Source organism: Periplaneta americana, chromosome 11 (genome assembly GCF_040183065.1).
Source record: "Periplaneta americana isolate PAMFEO1 chromosome 11, P.americana_PAMFEO1_priV1, whole genome shotgun sequence".
NCBI lineage: Eukaryota > Metazoa > Arthropoda > Insecta > Blattodea > Blattidae > Periplaneta > Periplaneta americana.
Window position 1 is genome coordinate 134963328 of NC_091127.1, and position 23243 is coordinate 134986570.

The following is a 23243-nucleotide window of genomic DNA, read 5'->3' on the forward strand; positions in this document are numbered from 1 at the left end:
AAAAAAGTCTGATCATTGAAGAAACATGTATTCCGATTCATATGAGGAAATTATATAAGGGTATTTTTAATATGCTCGAGTCTTGTGGGAACATTCATAATGCTAGAAACAAAGAACTTTCTATACTTTTGAGAGATTAGGAGAATGTGGACTCTTTCCTCCTGCCATAGCTCAACTGTTTTGAGACACTACTACGAAATCTCAAAAGTCTTACGGGTAATTTATTCCTGAAAACCTAAGAAATGAGACCCATTGTTTTGATAATACATTTTCTAAGCAGTTATAAATACTGTCTATTGCCTCCCTTTGACCTCTAAACTCAAAAGTGATAAGCAATGAAAAAAAAAAAACAAGGATTATTAAAAATTAAAAGCTTAACATCCAGTATTTGGATGTTTTTATACCTGTATTAATGGATTTTAATATAATAATGGCAAAAGAAACGAGTTAATCACATATTCTAGTTATTGTTATGGAGAAAATTAGGAAATCACGGTATATTGTAGTTTTGGTAATTAATTCTTGTGGACAAAAGCAAGAAAACACTAATGGACGAAACCAAGGCATGCCTGTATAGTTAAATAGTACAGTGTTAGAGTTTGTATGTACATGCAGTATATTTAGGGAAAGTACCTACAGTATGAATATCTGTATTTACTATTTATAGAAATGAGTCCTGTGATAGAATTCAGGTTTGAGAACCATAAATTGAAGGCTCAAATTTTTGTTGTATAAAGGAGTATGTTTCCTAACTTCTTTATCATCATTCTTGTAGGCTGTATTGTTTCTGCCAGTTTTGGTTGTTTGTGCATTACCACAATGAATTAGGTGCCAATTTTTGCCTTTAAATTTCTTTGCTCAAATGTGTCTCATTTTTGCTCATTGTCATAAAATGGAGAGAACTAAAGAGGGGAAACAAATTGGATTTCAGTGATTTTATTGCAGTTTCTAGTATCTTCTACAACTGGCTTTCAAATAATTTGAGAACTTCGTCATACCATAACATTTACTTTAAATGTATTACATTTCATTTGTCATACAGGAAAAAATAATTTTTTTTTTTTTTTTGGAAAAACTTTTAACTGTTTTTGTTGCAGATAAATTTGAAAAATGAAATGTGCCCTTTCCAAAGTTGAATCTACCTTTGTCTCCATTCATTGTGATTGCCATAGTTGTTTATAATTTCATTAGAAATTGAGTAGTTCAGTTGTTTTTACAGTTTCAGTGAGAGCTGATTTGCCCCCCACCCCCCTCCCGGATAACAAAAGTAGTTATCATTCTTGAAACATGATGTTTTTTACACATGCATTCAGCAGTGGATTAAATAGTTTTATTAATGAATTTATTTGTTCATTTTTTATTATATAGGGTTAGTTAAAAGTCCCGCACCACCTAAATAACTTTTGAAGCATACGGTTCAGTGATATGAAACTTGGTATGTGAGGATAACCATATGCTAAGAACTCAATAATGGTATTACCGAGTTTTTTCTACTTCCGGTTTAACCGGAAGTAACTCCAACTTTCTTATTTTAAATGGAACACCCAATATATTTTTTTTATTTTTGAATAAAGCTCATTAAGAGCTTTTCAAAAAGTACCCACACTTAATACTTCTGTACAAATTCAGTGTTGCTAAATAAAAATGGAAGTGGTGCAAGATATTCCTAAAGCCTGGTTAAATCATTCCTTAAATGGTTTCTATGATCGAGTGACACATTGTAAAGCAGCTGAGGGCTACCAATTTGAACACATAATTTAGAAGGTGAGCTAGCTTTGTTTTGTTTTTGTTAAGGATGGAGTATTTTAATATTCGATAACACTTTTCTGTTTTCTTGACTTAGTAACACTGAATTTGTACAGAAGTATCGAGTGTGGGTACTTTTTGAAAAGCTCTTAATGAGCACTATTAAAAAATATATATATATATATATATATTATATTGGGTGTTTCATTTAAAATAAGAGAGTTGGAGTAACTTCCAGTTAAACCGGCAGTAGAAAAAACTCGGTAATACCATTATTGAGTTCTTAGTATATGGTTATTCTCACATACCAAGTTTCATGTCATTGAACCATATGCTTCAAAAGTTAGTTAGGTGGTGCGGGACTTTTAACTAACCCTGTATAAATATTTTCGTGAATTATACTTTCTATAGATAAAAAAACTTAAGATTGTTATTTGATGTGGAGACATCAGTATCAAATATTTCTTTTGAGGTTTTACTTTACGACTACATGTTCATATTCAGTGGAAGTAAGTTTTGTAAATAGTTTTCAAACTATTAATTTCGGAAAAAGAAAAGAATCCAAGTAAAATGAATGATTGTATATTAACCTGGCATTGTTTCATGTAATTTTTAAAATATATATTATTTTTAATGTACCGAAGTACATATGATATTTCCATGCAGATATTCTGCGTCATCATACAATGAAAGAGTACTGGAACAGAGAAAAATTCTCTCCGGCGCCGGGATTTGAACCCGGGTTTTCAGCTCTATGTGCTGATGCTTTATCCACTAAGCCACACCGGATACAACTCTGACGCCGGTTAGAATCATCTCAGATTAAGCTCCAACTCTTGAGTTCCCTCTAGTGGCCGCCCTCTGCACTACGTCATAGATGTCTATGAACGCAGGACCGAAGTCCACACATGTGCTGAGGTGCACTCGATATGAGCGCTCATTCCGTCGGATCCCGGCCAACTAGTCACTCATATTGAGTGCACCTCAGCACATGTGTGGACTTCGGTCCTGCGTTCATAGACATCTATGACGTAGTGCAGAGGGTGGCCACTAGAGGGAACCCAAGAGTTGGAGCTTAATCTGAGACGATTCTAACCAGCGTCGGAGTTGTATCCGGTGTGGCTTAGTGGATAAAGCATCAGCACGTAGAGCTGAAAACCCGGGTTCAAATCCCGGCGCCGGAGAGAAGTTTTCTCCGTTCCATTACTCTTTCATCGTATAATTTTTAAAAGGTTTATGACCATAAGCAGAGTTCTTAATAATGCTTGATTGGTCTGTCATTAGTACAAGACAATTAGTCAGGCTTTTATATTCGTAACTCAGTTCAGAAAACTGGTTAAGAAATCACTGATTGCCAAGTAATTTAACCCCTCTTATAAACCGTGAATATTTTCATGTAAATGAATTCATTTTCATGGTAGAACACCATGCTAGATAGTCTCTGTTGCCACACATTGTATCCTGTATTGCAGCTGTTAACAGAACAATGATGTGAGTCGAATAGTGCAAACTGCACAGAATGAAGTGTAGGTAGTCCAGACACAAGTTGCTTCTCCATGCTTGATGTATTCTCGTAGGTCTAAGATGTAGCATGCACTCCACCTCATTCTTTACACTGTCGCTTTCATATAACGAAATTCAATATTGTATATAAAGCTTGTGAAATATGGTGTTGCTCAGTTGAGAAACAAATATTTATGACATTTTATATTATTATTTTGTCGCCTGTCTTGGAAAATAAAAACCATAGTACCAGCTAGTACCTTAGTCTCGTGTCTTATCTTCCACATGATGCATTTCATTTTTATATTAATATTTGTTTATGGATGTTTTTTCTAAGATAGAATCTTATATTCATATTTTGTTGCATATTACAGAGAATGGATTTTGCTTCTGCATTGGACTGACACCATACTCCAATCTTTTTGGTATTATATTTGCCTCTTTGTCTCATTATATGGTTCTTTTCAATATTAAATTTGGCTCTGATTGACTGGACGGTGTTACTTTTGGTGTTCCAAATAAGTACTTTAGTACGATTCTTGGCATCTCTCAGTACAGTCCCTACCCGGAGATCCGATTGAGGGACTATTTTACACTGAGGGACTCCATGAATATAAACAGTGAAAAATATACGGTAGTGGGACTGCGTTGGTGGTAATGCAGCTTATGTGGGTACCTCTTTGTTACTTGTTAGCTTAAACAACAAACCCCCTCACCACAACAAGGTGAGTACCCACAAGAGGGGTACTTGCATACTTACCGACTCCAAGGGGGCTATATTTAATATAATTAAACATGTACCAAACCTATATGCACATAGAATTATTCTAATTCAGAAACAACTCAGTAAACTAAAAGAACTCCAAAAGGAAATAACATTTCAATGGATACCTAGTCATTGTGGTATACCTGGAAACGAGAAAGTCGATAATATTGCAAAACAGGCAACATATTTGCAACCAAGACCTCTTCAAGTGATATCTCTATCCAATGCTTTTACTTCAGTAAAGTCTCATTTTACAAACTTACGGATCAACAATTGGCTCTCTTCTGACAAAGGAAAAATTTTACAGTCTGTACAAAAGAAACCAAATGACCTGGAAATGTACAAAAACTTTCCCAGATATGTTCAAACATTTTTAACAAGAGCCAGAACAGGTCACATTGTCACTCAGTTGTACCTACACAGATTTCACATTTCTGATAATCCTACTTGTGTGTGGTGTAATAATCATGATGAAGATCTGGAACACATTCTTCTATACTGTCCATCCATAAACCACAAAAGAAGTAAATTAAAATCATCAGTACCAGTTGCAGAAGACAGCTCTGCAGTATATATTGACTACACCCCACCTCTGGCTACTAGCAACAGGCATTTATAATGAACACTGATCAAAATACCCCTCATTTCTCGTGAAAAACAACTGAATAGACTACAGTGGACTATAGTGGACTTTATGTTGTCAGCAAATAGCTGGATACATTAAGAAGATTGATATTTTGTTGCCAACTGAAGAAGGTATATAATATATAGAAGTAGAGCTCTAATGCTTTCTCAATATCTGGACCAAGTCTGGGCACTAACACCTCAATCGAATCACTGCAGACTACTCTCAACTTTCCACTCCACCTTCCCTGGCTGAGACGGTAATGTTTTGACCTCATATGAGTTGACAGAAAGGTAATTGCTCATTGACGGATTGTATAGGGCAGGCATCATAGCTTTTACAACTTTCGGCTCTCACTGGTCACCTGAAATCCACCACTGATTCACAATGCCTTACTGTGTGTTTATAATGCAGTGTAAGCCGAAAGGATATAGGCAGGGATTTCTGAGTTCCCTTTTCCATGTTCTGTCCAGGGCTGATCTAGACCATGGCATGATGTGATAAGCATGATACTTGGGTCGTCTTTCACGCCAGAGAAAGATTTGATATTCTTTTTTATAAGGCTGAGAGGATCCTGCCCAGACTTGTTCTGAAAGTTATGGTAAAATAATACATTTCACTTCCTCTCAGGCTTGATTATGAACTGTTATAATCCATACTCTGTTGGTAAAATCGACTATAATCAACTGTGTTGAGGTTCTGTTTATGCATTTCGAATAGTAAAATTAATTTTGGTTGTACTTTTCGCTGAATAGTTAGAGTCTCTGCTTTCCATGTTAGAGACTCAGGTTCAAACCCCAGTGTGTGTCCATTTGAATTTTATTGGTTGATGAAGATACAGAAAAGGAGAGAGTATAATTGTGAAACACACACTGTTTGTCGATTACTCCAAAGCGTTTGACAAAGTTTGTATGTACCGAAATCTATTGCAGCTCTCCCAATCCACAAGTTCACGAGCCGCCACTGGTGCAATGTAAATCCATTAAGTATGTGCCAAAGGTACATCAAAGATATCACAGAAGCCACGATGTAGCTAAGTTTGTCTGCTGATACAGTTTGTCTGGGAATGGGTTTGAGCGAAAGGTTCCTACGGTAACCTACCTATTCAGGAGAAGATATTGGAATTTTGATAGAAACCAAATAAACTCCATTACAGGCCATGAAGGCCTACTGATTGGCGCGAGTTAATGCTCCCACCAGTACAGATCATGGCATCAATGGCAGTAGGAATGTCAGTCCTATATGCCCACTGCCTTTACCCCCAAGGAAATCTCCCTGGCCATTTTTGCTACAGAGTAAACCCAGTCTAATATACAGTCACGAAGATTGAGGTGATTTTTTTTTTTTTTTTGCAATTCTCGCGATACAGCGCTCCAAAGGTTAGCAGCAGAGTACTATTTCGCATTATGTGTGCTGAGCAGTGATCTCAACATTATAAACTGGATACACAACTCCTGTAGAGAAATGCTGAAAAAAAAACGTGACGTGTAACTTCCGTACTATTGGCACACCTGAGGCGTATCTTTCTCTCTTTCTAACGCACATGGGAAATGATTGTTTTATTCAAATTTGTCTTCGAACAGTTGACTAAACAACAATTTATAACAAGATTTATTGCCACGCGAAAGTTTGCCACAGCAAACAGCACTATTATTATTATTATTATTATTATTATTATTATTATTATTATTATTATTCTTTTGCAATTGTATAGACATTATGAACAGACAGATTGAAAATATATTTAATATTTACTGTAATCCGTCAACAACAAATGATCAAATAATCAATAGTCTACATTAGTGACCTAGAGTGAACTAAAAAGACTTGTACTTTCATCATTCAAGTTTTTGCTTGGAGGGGGGGGGGGAAGATTTTTTAGGGAAGACTTTATAGGGTATATTGCGTGGCCTATTTCCTCTGAAATGAACTATTTTTCATACTGTAAAATGGGATAAGCTTGACCGCTGGGTTAAAGTAAGGATTTAAACAACAATATCAAGATGCAGTGAACATATTTTTAAAGTTCATTAGTTTTTCTGTATTTCTCAACTAATTATTATTATAAGTCATAAATAGGGCTGATATCATGGCCAATTTATTGTATTCATTTTTTGTTAGTTTACCCCACTTTACAGTATATTTCCATTTTGCACATATAAACCTACGTCTAGTTTCAACTTCTTATCCTTGTTATATGATAGTCTACCAGTACGTAATTTACATCCTGGTTTTATGATATTTGTTTTAATACATAGCAATGTAGTAATTTTATATCATACTGGTTGAGTGGAAGAGAAGGCCGAATGGCCTTAACTCTGCCAGTTAAAATAAACAACTTCTGAAAGATTGCGGAAAAATTAATTCAAAATATGAATCCAGCAGATCTGTCTTAAATTTATTAAAGGCGTTCTCTCCATTTAACAGATGCAAGAATCACATTCCTCATGACTAGGAGTGAATTTTACTTTGTAATGTAAATTGAATCTACAATCATTACTTTAAACATGTTTATTGGAATGATTCTACATAGTGATATGACAATTCTATTACATAAGATACAACCTCACACACATTCACACAATAATATTTGGAAATTCAGTCTCATTATGAAAGCATGAAATTTTTAGTTTCAAATGAAATTAACGTGCAGAAATTAAATAATTAATTATAAAAATAAGGATGTGAAAGCAAGCACGTTATGTAGACAGAGAACATGGTCTACAGCTTGCTCACTTGCAGCAATTGCAGGAACCTTCAGGACATGTGCACTTCCCGGTGGTTTTGCACTGGCACTTTTCTGAAATGAAAAGAAGCATGTTAATACCATGAATGCAGATGGGCAGTAGGGAGACTTTAGAGATAGGAAGTTACAATTTTCAAACCAGAAAAGGAAAGGACTTGATAGGAGCTGTTTTAAAAGTTATGGAGGGGGGGAGAAATCCTTAGTAGAATTTTTTTCTCTCTCTTGCACGGAGGAGGGACCTAAAGGCTTACACTGCAGCCTGAGGCTTATTGTGCTTACCACTCCTATTCTTGTGAATGATGTGTAGCCGAACGGCCGCGCTCTTGTACAAGTACAGCAAGCTGCGCCGTGAACTTAACCCGAGCTATTGTATGAATGATGATGATATGTGAATTAATGATGGCAAAATGAGTCCGAGATCCAACACCAAAAGTTACCCAGCAATTCTGCTTCAATTGGTTGAGGGAAAACCCCGTAAAGAACCCCAACCAGGATTTGAACTTGGGCCCGCTCGTTTAATAGCCAGACGTGCTGACCATTACTCCACAGCGGTAGACTAGTAGAATCTTAGACTTCATTATGTTTTTTTCAGACAATGAACTAAGAGGGTGAGCTGAGGAAAGGCTGTAGCAATGAATGAGGTGAGCAGTCACCATGTTCCAGCTGTTTTACTTCCAGAAAAATTGTCACGAAAATGACGCACATTTTTCCAAATAAGTTTTATGCATTTTGCAAGAACCCATTTTCTGCTGTCATATTGCAAATCATAATACTCTTTATAGTTTATTTTCTTTAACTATAATTTCAACTACAGTTAAGTACCTACTGTTTATTATATATAAATTATATCATTTAACATTCATCAAAATAAGAACTTTCGTTTTCTGATTAAAATTTCACACCAAAGACATTTTTAATAAGACATCTGACTTTATTGGAAATTTCAGCACAAAAATCAAAAGTAATGGCATTTTTAGGACAAGACCAGTCAGAAGTAAGATAATACACAATAACCAATCCCTCGAACAAGTACAAAATTTCAATTATCTGGGTTGTGAAATATCTTATCAAAATGAAAAAGATGTGAACAAGAAAATTACCAAATTTACACAAATTCTAGGAATAATAAACAATACATTAAAAGCTAAATTAGTACAAAAATCTACAAGAATAAAAATATATAATACACTAGCATTACCATCCCTTTTTTACGGAAGCGAGATTTGGACATTAAAGAAAAAAGACATGAACAGAATCAAAGCAACGGAAATGAAATTTTTCAGGAGGACAGCAGGATATACTCTCTTAGAAAAGAATACAAAAGTCGAAAGAAAATGAAAGACAAAACCTATCAATGCTAACATTGTGTGCACAATAAATGTCGCCAAGAGAGCTACTCTTGGTTTCACAAGTAAAGAACCTTCGTAGCAGAGTTGGGTTCAGGAAGCCATAAATCTGACTGACACACTCCCCCAATTAGTGAAACTGTGGACAAAGATACAGCCAGGAGACCGCCGACAATGCTGTGTTGTGAATTTTCCATTTTTGAAAGAATCCAACCAGTTGCAAAAGAAAGTACATTTAAAGAGTCCAGCCAAGAGCAAACTTGGCAACAGCTTCCCCTAACTGGCCTGTCAATCACTGTCATCTGTGCAGAAGTGGTGTGAGGCCAGGGTTCTTTACTTGTGGAGCCGAGAGTAGTGAGCACTCACCACGTGAAAACTGTAACACTGACAACTCAATCATAGCAACAGAACTACCACGCTATATGACATTCAGTTGTTTTTCCGATCATCATATCATGTCATGTTTCAACCTAATAGGCAATTTTAACTGAGCAACGAGATGTTCGTCTATTATACGCGGAATTCTTTTTGATTTTACAGCTTTCATTTTAGAAAGAAAACTACTCGCATTTGTAGAATTATGAATGAACGAGTATGGCTAAGGGGAGAGAAGTCATGCTACAACTACACCCTGCTAAGGGCTTGGTTCGCGATTCAAGAAATGCCGACCACTGAAGTAAATCTTTAAACAGGGAATAGAAACAGATTCGAGCCTTACCTGCGTCGGTGGGGGCGGCCTCCCCGCAGCACTGGCAGTCGGCACCACACTTGCAGTCAGATCCACATTTTCCTCCTTCAGCGCAAGTTTCTAAACAGACAATGTTGAACTTAAATAAGCCAGAAGGTCACCGCATCTTCTGAGTAAGTGTAACCTACTTTAGTTGAATCCACAGGAATATGATCTTAATAGGAATAATTAGTAAAAAATGGTGATTTTTCCTTTTATTTCATTACCAATTAATCGATCTCTTATTGATTTTCAATTCTGTACAGCAGGCGTTCTCAACCTGGTGCTCGCGAGCACCATGATGCTCTTTTAATGACATCTGGTGCTCTCGTCGTGCGAGTAAAAATGTGCTCGCGAGCACGAACGCTCCTAGGTCCTTTTTTCAATTGAAACTTTGTTGTACAGCCTGTACAGTGTTCCTATCCATACATTATACTATTTTAGCGACCTAATAAGCCTTTCCAATTTCATGGTGTGTAATCCCTTTCAATTCAGTGTAGACTTAATCAGAAAAATCAAGATTATTCAAGAGAATAATATGGCTGCTCGTAAGGAACTTCAATTGATAGATCTCCAGTCCTCCTTAGCACAGAAATATTTGTTTTAAAAGGAGAAATTCATAGCCTTTGGAGGTACAAAAAGACTCAAAATAATGCGGAGTGTTTCTTTCAAATGCCCGGCTATATCAGGGACAACTAACCTATGCGAAAAAACTTCCTACTTATTAAATAGGTACCTCAAGAACAAAGTACGATCACGATTAACTGATTCACATCTGCAGGACTGTTTCTCCTTGGACATCACTAAAATTCTGAGTAACATTCAAATTCAAGGATGTCATTACCCTGATGAGTGTTTTAAAATTTTAGTCAACTGTCCGAAGACAGGTCTGAACCTCACAAGTGATACCAACAAGGCACCACTTATGAGGCAACTAGGCCAGGAGATAATGGGGTAGGGTGGCCAGTTCCTTTTCCCCTCTATTGCAAATATTGCCGACTAGTTACATATTACACTAGTCAGACTTCAGATGCATACAAATAATTGTTCTTCCTCTGACATATATCGTCAAGTGAGATATATTTATTTATTTCATTTATGTATTTATATAGTCCTATTAAACCTATATGACTTCATGGTGCTCGCTCACGTAGCATCACGTGTGAGCAGTGCTCACAATCTTCAAATATTTCGTCACGAATGTTACAAGATTTGTGAAGTCACTTTACACTTTATTAACAAAAAGTGTAAAAAAACAGGTCTCTTCCTCAAGCAAAAAGATATTCATTCTCTTAGTGTCCATGTGAAAGCTATACAAATCTCATGGCATCCAATTAGTTCACAAAAACATAATCGGTAAATATTTTAGACCTATAGCTGTTTCTTACATACATTTTGTCACGGATGTTAGCCTACAGTTTAGTTAATGTCCTTCATTTTTTTCAGTGTCAAAACAACTGTAACATTTCTAAGTCAAAATATTAATTTGAACTGTAAGATTGCTACGAAAGATTCAACATGGATTGCTAATTGTTATTAACCCAAACTACTTAAAATAAATGGCAGAAAGAATATAGTGCATAGTAAAAAGTTCCTTGATCCTGGAGCTCTGGAATTAATAGTGCAGGCTCTCAAAATATTTCTGCAATAATAGGTCCTTGAAAAATATACATTAACAGCTGATCTTTCTATGAGTAAGTGCTGCAAACTTTAGGGAAACAAATAGTATCCATTACCTAGCCAAGATGAGTTAGATTCAATACCCATAAAAGTTTTAAAATATTTTCCTTTTGAAAATAAAACATTAGAACATTTAAATTTAGAGCCTTATCTATGTCTTACCACAGTCTAGTATATACAATCACGAAGCTCAATACGTAGGGAATATGCATCCATAGATAGTTGCTAACCACTAGGATCGCTACTGTCGCCTCATAACAGACAATGCGAAATAGTACCTGCACAGTCTATTGTTCCTAGTACCTCAACAACTCAAGCTTCGTGACTATATGTACTAGACTGTGGTCTTACACTAATAATAAACAAATATTTCTGAAAAATACTTTCTCATTGGAATTCGCAGTTTACCTGGAATGACTGAAATGTGTTTTTCTCTTCCTTATGATTTCCTTACATTTTTTTCTCTAGCTTAAGTCACACATTATTTTAAGTACTGTAGAGTATGTAGTCTAATACAAATTTAACATTATGAAATATTTGTTAATCGAGTCTTTGTTATCGGTAAGACTTTCGGTAAACGTTATGCTATTATTACTATACCTAGCTAAGTTTATGGGAAGCCCAAAGATGTTATGCGCGGGGGTCGACGACTCTAATTATTGCGTTGTTCAATGTTCAACTATTGTAGATGTATTACAGATACTAGTGAATTTTGTTTCAGCGTTTCTAATTTGAACTTACGGGACGAATCAGGTGTTTTAAACTTTTTCAAGGCATTGATAAGTCACGCACGCTGAGTTTTTAGCGTTCCTTTAGAGTAGCGTTTAGATAACAAAAGGCATAACATTGACATTGTACAATTATTATTATTATTATTATTATTATTATTATTATTATTATTATTATTATTAGTCTATTTGAAACAGACTTACAAGACGGCCTGCTGTTATATTAAATGATTATCGCCATTATACACAAATGATGTTGTTGTTTTCTAATGCCAGGCGTTTGACAATAAAGTCATTTGACCTCTTGCACTCCAATACTTTTCAAAGATATTATCATGGCCAGCCACTGAAGCACAGATTTTGAGGTGTTACGCTTGGTCTGAGTCGCACAATGTGCAGATAGGGGACTGATATATTCCAATTCTATGCAGGTGTTTGGCCAAACAATCATGGCCTGTTGCCAATCTAAATGCAGCTACAGACGATTTTCGTGATGAATCGGGAATTAACTGTGGATTATGATGCAGAGAGTTCCATTTTTTTCCCCTTGAGATTGTGTTATCAAATTTTGTTTGGTGAAGTCTAAGTATGTAGATTTAATAAATCTTTTCACAGAGTAATACGTAGATTTAGTAACAGGTCTGTAAGTAGCAGTGCTGCCCTTCTTTGCTAAAGCATCCGCATTCTCGTTTCCCAGGATTCCACAATGGGATGGTATCCATTGGAATACAATTCTTTTATTGAGTGATATTAATTGAGAGAGCATTTTAGTTATTTCTGCTGTTTGGGATGAAGGTGTGTGTTTAGAGACTATTGATAGAATAGACAATATACACAAATGTATCGTCAGAAAAATAGACAATCGCCGTAAAAGCATTGTAAGAGAACGCCTTTGTGAAAATAGATTTAATTTATTGAGGTCCACACCTGTGGAGTAACTGTCAGCGCGTCTGGCCGTGAAACCAGGTGGCCCGGGTTCGAATCCCGGTCGGGGCAAGTTACCTGGTTGAGGTTTTTTCCGGGGTTTTCCCTGAACCCAATAAGAGCAAATGAAGGGTCCAGGGGAAAAACGTGTTAAGTCCAATTTTATCAATTTTTTGTTTTGGATGCCATGTAATACCTCAGGCAATAGAGATTTCAGTGGTTTAATTGTACAGAGTAAAAACTTGATTAAGCCAGAAATATTTGAAAAATGATAACTCAGAGACAATAGAATGTAATGGACCTTGAAACTTCTAACTTGCTCTCCTGTAAAAACAGTAAATTGTGACTTAGCATGTTCTTCCCCTGGACCCTTCAAATGCTGGGTAACTTTCGGTGCTGTACCTCGGACTCATTTCACCGGCATTGTCACCTTCATTTCATTCAGACGCTAAATAACCTAGATGTTGATACAACGTCATAAAATAACCCAATAAAAAAATTATTGAGCAAGCTGCATTGCGGATGATATTTTCACATTTTAATCAGCAAGAACACCTTACTTCTGCTTTATGTTTTATACCCATTGCACGTTTTTAATTAAAAGAGTGCGCTGGGTCGTTCTATTATCCCTTATCCCTCTCCGCTTATATTGATCTCGTTTCGAGATTCAGCCCACGTAGTAGAGAAGCACGCCGTGCTTATCTGCAAAGCGGATTGCATATGCGTATCTATTCGAATGAAATATCAGCAATAATTTTCCCGTTAAGCATTCAAGTAATTTTATGTTATTACTAAGGAAATAATTTTAATGTTTACTGATAAAGACAATGTTCTATTAATGATCCTCTCACATTACAATTCAGATACAATGAGCTCACACTACGAAAGTGAAAGTAATGATGAAATGGGAATAAGGGAAACATAAGTAGCCTATATGTATTCTAACGCAACTTTTTCTTTCGATAAAATATAGATCATTATGTTGAGGATTATCCTCTGATTGAGGTCCTGGCTGATATGTAGGCTACATCATCTATTATCAGGCAGTACATCTCACTTGACGATGTGTGTCAGAGGAAGAACAATTGTTGGTATGCATCTGAAGTCTGATTAGTGTAAAATGTAGCTAGTCGGCAATGTATGCAATGAAGGCGAAAGGAACTTGCCACCCTACCCCATTATCTCCTGGCATAGTTGCCTCATAAGTGGTGCCTTTTTGGTATCACTTGTGAGGTTCAGACCTGTCTTCGGACAGTTGACTAAAGAACATATTGAGGATGAACCCAAATACTTTAGTAAACAGCTGGCTGGCCAATGGGCTTCAGATCTCTCAGAGCGAGGATGACAAGAAACTAGGCCTAAACTCGGTTTGCAAATAATAAAAAATGTTTAATCGGAAGATGGGCATTTTATACAAGAAATTCAGGTGAATTTAATAGAGGCGAGTTATAGAGAGTCTGAAATGGATTACTATGGTACATTACGAGAACTAAAGTTTTCTACCTATTATGAATAAATAAATTGCCTATAGCGAAATTGAGTCACTAAATACAAATAAATCATTGGAGTTGGCCGTTCTTTTGTCGTAAATCTACGATACGGGAACACAGATTTTACTTTCTTTTTAACGGAAGTCGTCCCGCAACATTGATGTGTTATTTGCTTTACGTTCGTAAAGAGAACGGAAATATTGTTAAAACAAAAATGTATTTAAATGTGAGCATTCACAATTAACGAGAAGCTTGCCGGAGCTCGGGAACGGGAACGTGAAAGTTAATTGTGAATGCTGACATTTAAATACACTTATTTAAACAATATAACCGTTCTCGTTGTCGTTTCCGGTTTATTGTGAACCTGCCTTTAGGCAGCTGTGAACATAATCTGTCAAATTTTCCGGTCGTCTATAATTGTGACTGTGATTTAGAGTAATGGACTTTTTATAAGAATCAAACACCTCTAGTTCTGTAACCTCGTAAGTAATCGTTTGAACAGTTGGAACAGCTTCAAAATTCATATCCTAAAGTTACGATTTGCTACTTTAAAATAATCCTGTACACATTTAAGTACCATTAAATAAGGAATGATTAAACATAATTATTCAATTACCAGTACTACTTTATACCCTAATTTCAGTAAATAAGAACATTTCTACATTATGAAAATTATGTGATTAGATCTGGAATTAATAAGATGAATACTGTCCTGTCAGGATCAGGACAAATGAAACGAATAGCATTACAATAATGTATATTACTCTTGTAATATAGTTGTATGCTAAAGTTGTAATGTCATACAAGATAACTACAGGAAAATTTTCGTTGATAACTAATTATGAATTGTTTTTAAACATAGCATGCGTCACGCGATTATTAAAAACAAAAAATAAACTCAAATTATTGTTTCAAATTCCAACATGTAAATACTGAAATTTAATTGAAATAATTGTGAGAATATTTTGTGTACTCGCTACAATTTGAATTCATTAAAATATTGTAAACAGGTTGAATTGTTTCAGCTATTATCTGTACGTAATTACTGTAACTTCCTTGGGACGCCATTTGCATCTAATTAGGCGTACGTTAACTCACGTCTCGTTCTTTAAAATGTTGATGCCTGAGACATTGCTTCCATCTTTGGAATCCTCCGTTACCAGAGGTATCACTCTTCCAAGCAGGGGGTAGGTTATCAGTGATAATTTCTTCACAATTTTACGTCATGATAATCGTAATTGCGTTTAAAATTCGCGAATTGAGGGACAATTTTTTTTTCATTTTCATTATTTGTATTTTTCAAAAATCGATAAGAATAGTGGAGACCACCTCTGTGGTGTAGGGATCAGCATGCTGGTCTCTTACGCAGAGGGCCCGGGTTCGATTTCCGGTCGGGTTGAATTTCCTGGTTGAGGTTTTTCAGGGTTTTCCCTCAACGGTAAGGCAAATGCCAGGAAATTCGGGCCATAACATCCCTGAATATCACCTTCCCCATTCATCACCAAATCCTATTCATAACAAATCAGTAATACATATACAGTCGCCATCTAGTTCACAACAATAGAACCAGTCTCAACAATAGTACACAGACCTTCGGATTTCACCCAAGATTAACTCGCAATATGACCAAAGATGTTAAAGCGAGTATAAATAACATCGAGAGAAAAAAAAAGAATAGTGGAATAGGTAATTGTTATAACCGCCATAATTTAATTGTCTTAGATTTAAGGTATTTATAAAAATTTATAGGTCAAATAATCAAATTGAAAACCACATACTGCATATACAAACACAATAAAGTTCGAATATAATATTATATTTCGTTAATGTGATGAGTTAGATTTGTTGAAAAATAATATATCTAGGTTTGTTGAACAATAATATATCTAAATAGTCCTATCATGATTCTGAAAATAAAAAAAAAGCAAAAATAAATCTAAGCTCTCGTTAACTATTGCTTGTGGTTTGGTTATGTGGAAAATTTCTGTAATTACATTACTTTGCCTACGGCCGTTTTATAAATATGGCAACAATAACTTACAGGAGTATACATAAATTAATTTTTTCTCGATGCATGCTGGTTATAACGATACCGGTACCACAAAGGAATAATACTACTATATAATAACTTATAGAAAAATAGATTCTGCGAATAAATGTGTCATTATTCTGTCGAAATTTGAGGATTACATTAATTTTTCATTGTAACTCATGCATATCATCCATAAAATTTGTGTCTATGAAAGAAGTTTCCTTTTGAAACAGAATTCTGTAGTAATTTAATTTCTCTGAAAGAAAATGTTTGAGAGATATATATACGATTCCCATCATTTTTGTACTAATTTTTATGGAAGACATTATAAATAAAAAAAACTGTAGCCTTTCAGAATAAATCGCCAATCCGTGTCATCGTTTTAAATAACGACGATTTTGCAGTTCTTACTTTCTGTTACGAAAATTTAAACAAAATATCACTACGTCACTTTAGACAGGATCTGGAATATAAATAATTGACATTCACGTTATGAAATTACATTTTTATTTTAATTAATTTATTTATTTTACGAAAATCTCTTGAACAAATCCTGTCCGTTAACCGAGAGTTATGAAAAGCATTCTAAACACTTTCTTAAATTGACACTAACAGATGTTAGCAGTTCACTCATCTGCGAAAATAAATCAATAGCAGGCAGCTGCGACGGAGTTGGATCCTTCCCTCCTAGCAACATGAACTGCGTCCGTCCTGAACTTACGTTTTGAAATAGGATCAATTCTCTTCAGATATTAAACATTTTCAACATTATCGTCATGAATGAATGTAGGGTTGAGAGCATAACGTAATATCTGACAAACGTAGTGAAATATTTCCTGACTAGAAGGAAGTTCTCTTCGCCTGTTTCTTGGGTCGCAGTGTTAATAATATGTTATAAAAATATTAAGATGAGGCTAATTTCATTTCGAGATTCTTTGGATGTCCGTAATATTTCGTAGATTTATAATAAACTGATTTCTCAGCGACTTACAAAGAAATTTATCCTGAAGAAGTCTTTTATGAAAGAACATTCTTAACAATAAAAAATAGATAAAAATGTCAATTCAATGTCAAAATTCGTGTACCGTAGTAATAGTTACACGGGAATTTTAAATACTGTACGGTACCTTAAATTTGAATATAAACCATTTTATTGGACAATGGGCTTATATTACCTGCCGTAATTAAATTTAATACATATTACCTCCAGCATTGGAAGACTGAAATAAAATGTTGTAACATTAATCTTTCAAAATATTAAACACAAGCAATAAATTGTAACATACGAGAATGTTAAATGCAATACCTTAAGTTAAAACAGAACTGAATCATTTTATTGGTCAATAGGTTTACCGGTAGGCCTATATATGTAATTAAACTTAATATATATCACATTCGTATTGCCTTCAACCTTGGAAGACTAAAATAAAATGTTAAAATAGTCATATTATAGGTTAAATCTTTCAAAACATTAAACAATAAGCTAATTTAGCCGTTTTAGTTTGACGAATTTTATTCTTGCCGATCGTTCGCACCTCCCATCGTAGCCATGAGTAATCTGAATACCTTCTTCTTCTTTCCCTTAGTTTAACCTCTCCATTTTAGGTTCATTTTACACGACCCACGCCACCCGGGCCTTACAGGGCCGCGACCTGTCGGTAGAGGAATTAATCTATTGGATCACGTACATACTTTTTTGACCACACAAGGGCATGGAAGGCCTCCCCGGATGAGGGATCAGCTCAATGCCAGGGCCACCTCCGATACAACACAAACATTTAAGCCATTACACATTCTCTCACACATATGAAAGGATTAAGGGAAGGATCGCCGTACATGGCCGGACTTTCAAGAGGTACAATCCCGGCATTTGCCTGGAAATAACTGAGGAAACCATGAAAAACCTCAGGATTGCCGGCCCCTGGGATCGAACCCCGGACCTCCCGAATGCAAGGCCAGCCCTCTGCCACGCCGCTAGCCCGCTCGGTTAGTAATCTAAATATCATTAATAATAATAATAATAATAATAATAATAATAATAATAATAATAATATTTACTTATTGGCTTTTAAGGAACCCGGAGGTTCATTGCCGACCTCACATAAGCCCGTCATATCCCACCTCCCTCAAATCCATTTTAATATTATCTTCCCATCTCCTCCCCAAAGGTCTTTTTCCCTCCGGCCTCCCAACTAACACTCTATATGCATTTCTGGATTCGCCCATACGTGCTACATGCCCTGCCCATCTCAAACGTCTGGATTTAATGTTCCTAATTATGTCAGGTGAAGAGTACAATGCGTGCAGTTCTGTGTTGTGTAACTTTAATAATAATAATAATAATAATAATAATAATAATAATAATAATAATATTAATAATAATTATAATATGACGATAATGTAAGCTTGTTTTGATTTCATTGTTGTGAAGATTATATACTGTATATGCATACAAACTCACAAACACTAAGCGTCGCTCAGGACAACAAAACAAACACAAGAGAAGAAATATATCCACATACCTATGGGAAGGGAATAATAAATTACCAATCTCCATTTTAGTGCCGGAAATAATTGAACCCGGGTTCACTTAATTTGTAGGTAGCCTGAATGATATAATAATATTTGGCGGGTAGGTCGGAAAAGTGCGTTAATTCCGTAACATATTAATTTTTAAAGTTTAAATAGTTCCTCAAAATCCTCATTTGTACATTTTTTCTTCGTGATCCTCTTTTAGTGTTGCTAGAGTATTGTTTTTTTATTGGGTTATTTTACGACGCTGTATCAACATCTCAGGTTATTTAGCGTCTGAATGATATGAAGGTGATAATGGCAGTGAAATGAGTCCGGGGTCCAACACCGAAAATTACTCAGCATTTCCTAGTATTGGGTTGAGGGAAAACCCCGGAAAAAACCTCAACCAGGTAACTTGTTCCGACCAGGATTCGAACCCGGGCCACCTGGTTTCGCGGCCAGACGCGCTGACCGTTACTCCACAGGTGTGGACTAGAGTATTGTTAACCTTTCCTAAAAATATTTGAAAGTCAATTTTAATTTAAGAATCTAAATGAGTTTAAATGTAAAGAGGATGCTGTGAAAAACTGGAGTTACCGGTAACGCACTTTTGACTTCCATGATTCAATAATGGAAAACCAGAAAACGTGGTACCACAAAACGGAAGTTTCTCGTTCCCGGCTTAATAAATTCCTCTGCGTAAAAATTGTTACACTATATAAAATAAAATGGATTGTATTTTGAAAGCCAAGGTTTGACCCCATGTAGTCTGTATCAACATCTGAGGTTATTTAGCGTCTGAATGATATGAAGGTGATGATAATGGCAGTGAAATGAGTCCGGGGTCCAACACCGAAAATTACCCAGCATTTGCTAGTATTGGGTTGAGGGAAAACCCCGGAAAAGACCTCAACCAGGTAACTTGTCCCGACCAGGATTCGAACCCGGGCCACCTGGTTTCGCGGCCAGACGCGCTGACCGTTACTCCACAGGTGTGGACTAGAGTATTGTTAACCTTTCCTAAAAATATCTGAGAGTCAATTTTAATTTAAGAATCTAAATGAGTTTAAATGCAAGAGGATGCTGTGAAAAATTGGAGTTAACGCACTTTTAGCACCCACCCGCCATTTGGCTTCCATGATTCAATAATGGAAAACCAGAAAAATGTGTTACCACAAAACGGAAGTTTCTCGTTCCCGGCTTAATAAATTCCTCTGCATAAAAATTGTTACACTATAGGCTATAAAATAAAATGGACTGTATTTTGAAAGCCAAAGCCATGTACTCACCCTTGCAAGTCTCACAGCACGGTGATGGCATGGCTGCTATAGGGTTGCACTTTGTGTACGCTGATCCACGAAGCTGTGTTGCCGTAGTAGCTAGTGACTCGCTGCTGGAGTGCGCGAGTATATATTGGCGAGAAGAGCGTGGGAGGGGAGGGGATTGTTGCACACGGCGCGAACGGTTCGTCGCGACGCGTCGTGCGAATACCGCGAACAGTGTTGACAGTAGAGGTTTTCCCGCTAGTTTTTGAGTAGTTAGTTTAGTGGGTAAAATTTATCAAATTTGAGTTGTTAATATAAGGAATTTGAGGTTTTTGTAATCTCACAGAGACAAAATAATCTCTTTTTACATTAATAACGTATCACTTTAGCGACTTCTGCACTAGTTTATAGCGAGTTTTCAAGAATCGAGTTGGCAACAGTGATCAACGAACTCTGATGTCACGACAATGTTAAGGATTTTCCTGGCGGCATAACTGTCCACTACTATTACAATAATGATCTATTAACTATATTTCTTTTTACGTTTTTCGTTTTTCCTTCCTCCTCCTTCCTCCTTCCTACATTCTTTTTCTTTCTTCCGTTCTTCCTACATTATTTACTTTCTTACTTTCCTTCCTATCTTTTTCCTTTATTCCCTCTTTCTGTATTATTTTTCTCCTTTCTCTTATGCAGTAATGTACTTTCATCCTATTTTCTAATTATACCCTATACATTATAATGAGAACGTATTTGGCCTCTTTCTGCATTATTTTTCTCCTTTCTTTTATGCAGTTATGTACTTTCTTCCTATTTTCTAATAATTATAGCCTATACATTATAATGAGAACGTATTTGGGTGCTGCAAAAATATATTCACTGATTTTCGCATAAATACAAGTTTCAGCGTCCCTCATAAAGTGATTTCAGGCTTTCTATCTCCAGACTGCTTACAGCGATTTTTCTTTCTTTCTTTTTTTAACTATTGCTCCGATTTTGTTCATATTCAATTTTTGTGAGTCAATTCATCCGGAATGTTACATATGAAAATTCAATAATTTGTAGTAAAAAATTAATGTCTTTATCAGGGCTCAATTTCAGCCAGGGCTGTCCGGGGTTCAGCTCCGGAACGTCTCCCAATGATAAAAAAAATTGTCAGTTGAAAACAGTGTTGCCATCTCAAGTGCCGAAAGTCGTCGTCATCGTCATCGTCATCATCATCATCATTATTATTTCGTCCACACCTATGGAGTAACGGTCAGCGCGTCTGGCTGCGAAACCAGGTAGCCCGGGTTCGATTCCCGGTCGGGGCAAGTTACCTGGTTGAGGTTTTTTTCGGAGTTTTCCCTCAACCCAATATGAACAAATGCTGGGTAACTTTCGGTGCTGGACCCCGGACTCACTTCACCGGCATTATCACCTTCATCTCATTCAGACGCTATATAACCTAAGCTGTTGATAAAGCGTCGTAAAATAACCTACTAAAAATCATTATTTCACGTATTACACCTAGTGGTCTGTTAATGTGAGAGGATGTTTTGTTTTCCTCAATGAAGCTGATTATCGCCCCGATATGAGCGTTTCTTCAAGCAAAAAGCGTGCTTGAGTTATAATAAATAAATGACTGAGCGAGTTGGCTCAGACGGTGGCGTTTGAAACTCGCATTTGGGAGGTCCCGGGTTCAAACCCCTTGGCCGGCCAATCTGACTGCGGTTTTTCATAGTTTCCCCAGTCACAAAGGCAAATATAGATTGAAAATTTACATACCATAATTCAACACCGTCTCAATCACCAATAATATGAGAAAATCTAAAATCAGTTACATGAACACAAGTCATCTACACAACAGAAACAGGAACTCAACAATGGCCTACTGGTATACCTATAGATCCTAAACGCGCGATATGACCACATGTTAAAGCGTGTATAAATAAACTTGAAAATAAATAAATAAATGCCAACTTACGCGGTATGTAAAACCATGGCTGACAAAGGGACGACACTCCGACCTAGACATTAAATTCAAAGAACGATCGCAGAAAAAAATATAAGACAATTACGCGCTATGGAAATGTTTTTCACGAACTTTATTTAATATTTCCATGTGTACCAGTAGCTTGTATGTTAATATCTCCTGGTCTTTGTGTAAAAATGACTAATTCATAGCTTATTATTTAGTTAAATATTCTGAAGATACCTCATAAGTGACACCAATAAGTCACCACTCATAAGGCAACTAATCCAGAACATAATGGGGTAAGTTGGCCAAGTCCTCTCCTCTCCCCGCCTTCATAGCTTATGTATAGCCTACTTAAATGCTTAATTTTTCAATTTCCATAAAATATAATTCTTTACATCTATAAATATTGTAGTTAAAATAATTTTAATCCCCACCACCCACAAACAAGTTCTATTGGAAAATATTACAAAATAACTAAAACATGTCTTTTTTTAGTTATTCATAAAAGACGAATTAATACTGAATGTTTAATAATGTCAGAAACATTATTAAAAATATAAATAAAGTTAATTTATGCTCGACCATGCCGAAATGTAGTAATTATACACCTGGTAGCAGCCCTTTAATGGACCTCATTAAAGTACACCTATTCATTAAAGTTCAGGTGTTCCACCAATCAGAAAACACCATTATAGCAATATGAAAGCGCAAGTATCGATTATTCTCGGATATGCAATCGAAAGACAACTAGCGAAACGTCACGGAGGCTGGAAATCCAATACTGTCGCAGAAGGTTATGTTCTGTTACTTTTAATTTTATTGGGTTATTTCTACGACGCTGCATCAACATCTAGGTTATTTAGCGTCTGAATGATATGAAGGTGATAATGCCAGTGAAATGAGTCCGGGGTCCAGCACCGAAAGTTACCCAGCATTTGCTCGTATTGGGTTGAGGGAAAACCCCGGAAAAAACCTCAACCAGGTAACTTGCCCCGACCGAGATTCGAACCCCGGCCACCTGGTTTCGCCGCCAGACGCGCTGACCGTTACTCCACGGGTGTGGACTGTTCTGTTACTATAATAATCAGCGTTAATTGTAAATAATATTCAAATAAATTCAATTTGTCATCTCGTTTTTCAATGTCTAAATCAATTTCAAGGTTATATCAAGATTAATGTTTATTTTACTCTCTA

At 36.0% G+C, this 23243-nt stretch overlaps 1 long non-coding RNA gene and 1 other non-coding gene across 2 annotated transcripts; both read right to left on the reverse strand.

Moving 5' to 3' along the window:
* Positions 1–2463: 2463 nt before the first annotated feature.
* TRNAY-AUA (transfer RNA tyrosine (anticodon AUA)) lies at positions 2464–2535 on the reverse strand. Its single transcript has one exon. It is a non-coding gene; the product is annotated as a tRNA-Tyr (tRNA).
* Positions 2536–7136: 4601 nt separating this feature from the next.
* On the reverse strand, positions 7137–20270 carry LOC138709368 (uncharacterized). Its single transcript, XR_011334920.1, has 3 exons — positions 20117–20270; positions 9451–9540; positions 7137–7440 (listed from the first exon to the last, which is right to left on the reverse strand). It is a non-coding gene; the product is annotated as an uncharacterized lncRNA (long non-coding RNA).
* Between the last annotated feature and the right edge of the window lie 2973 nt (positions 20271–23243).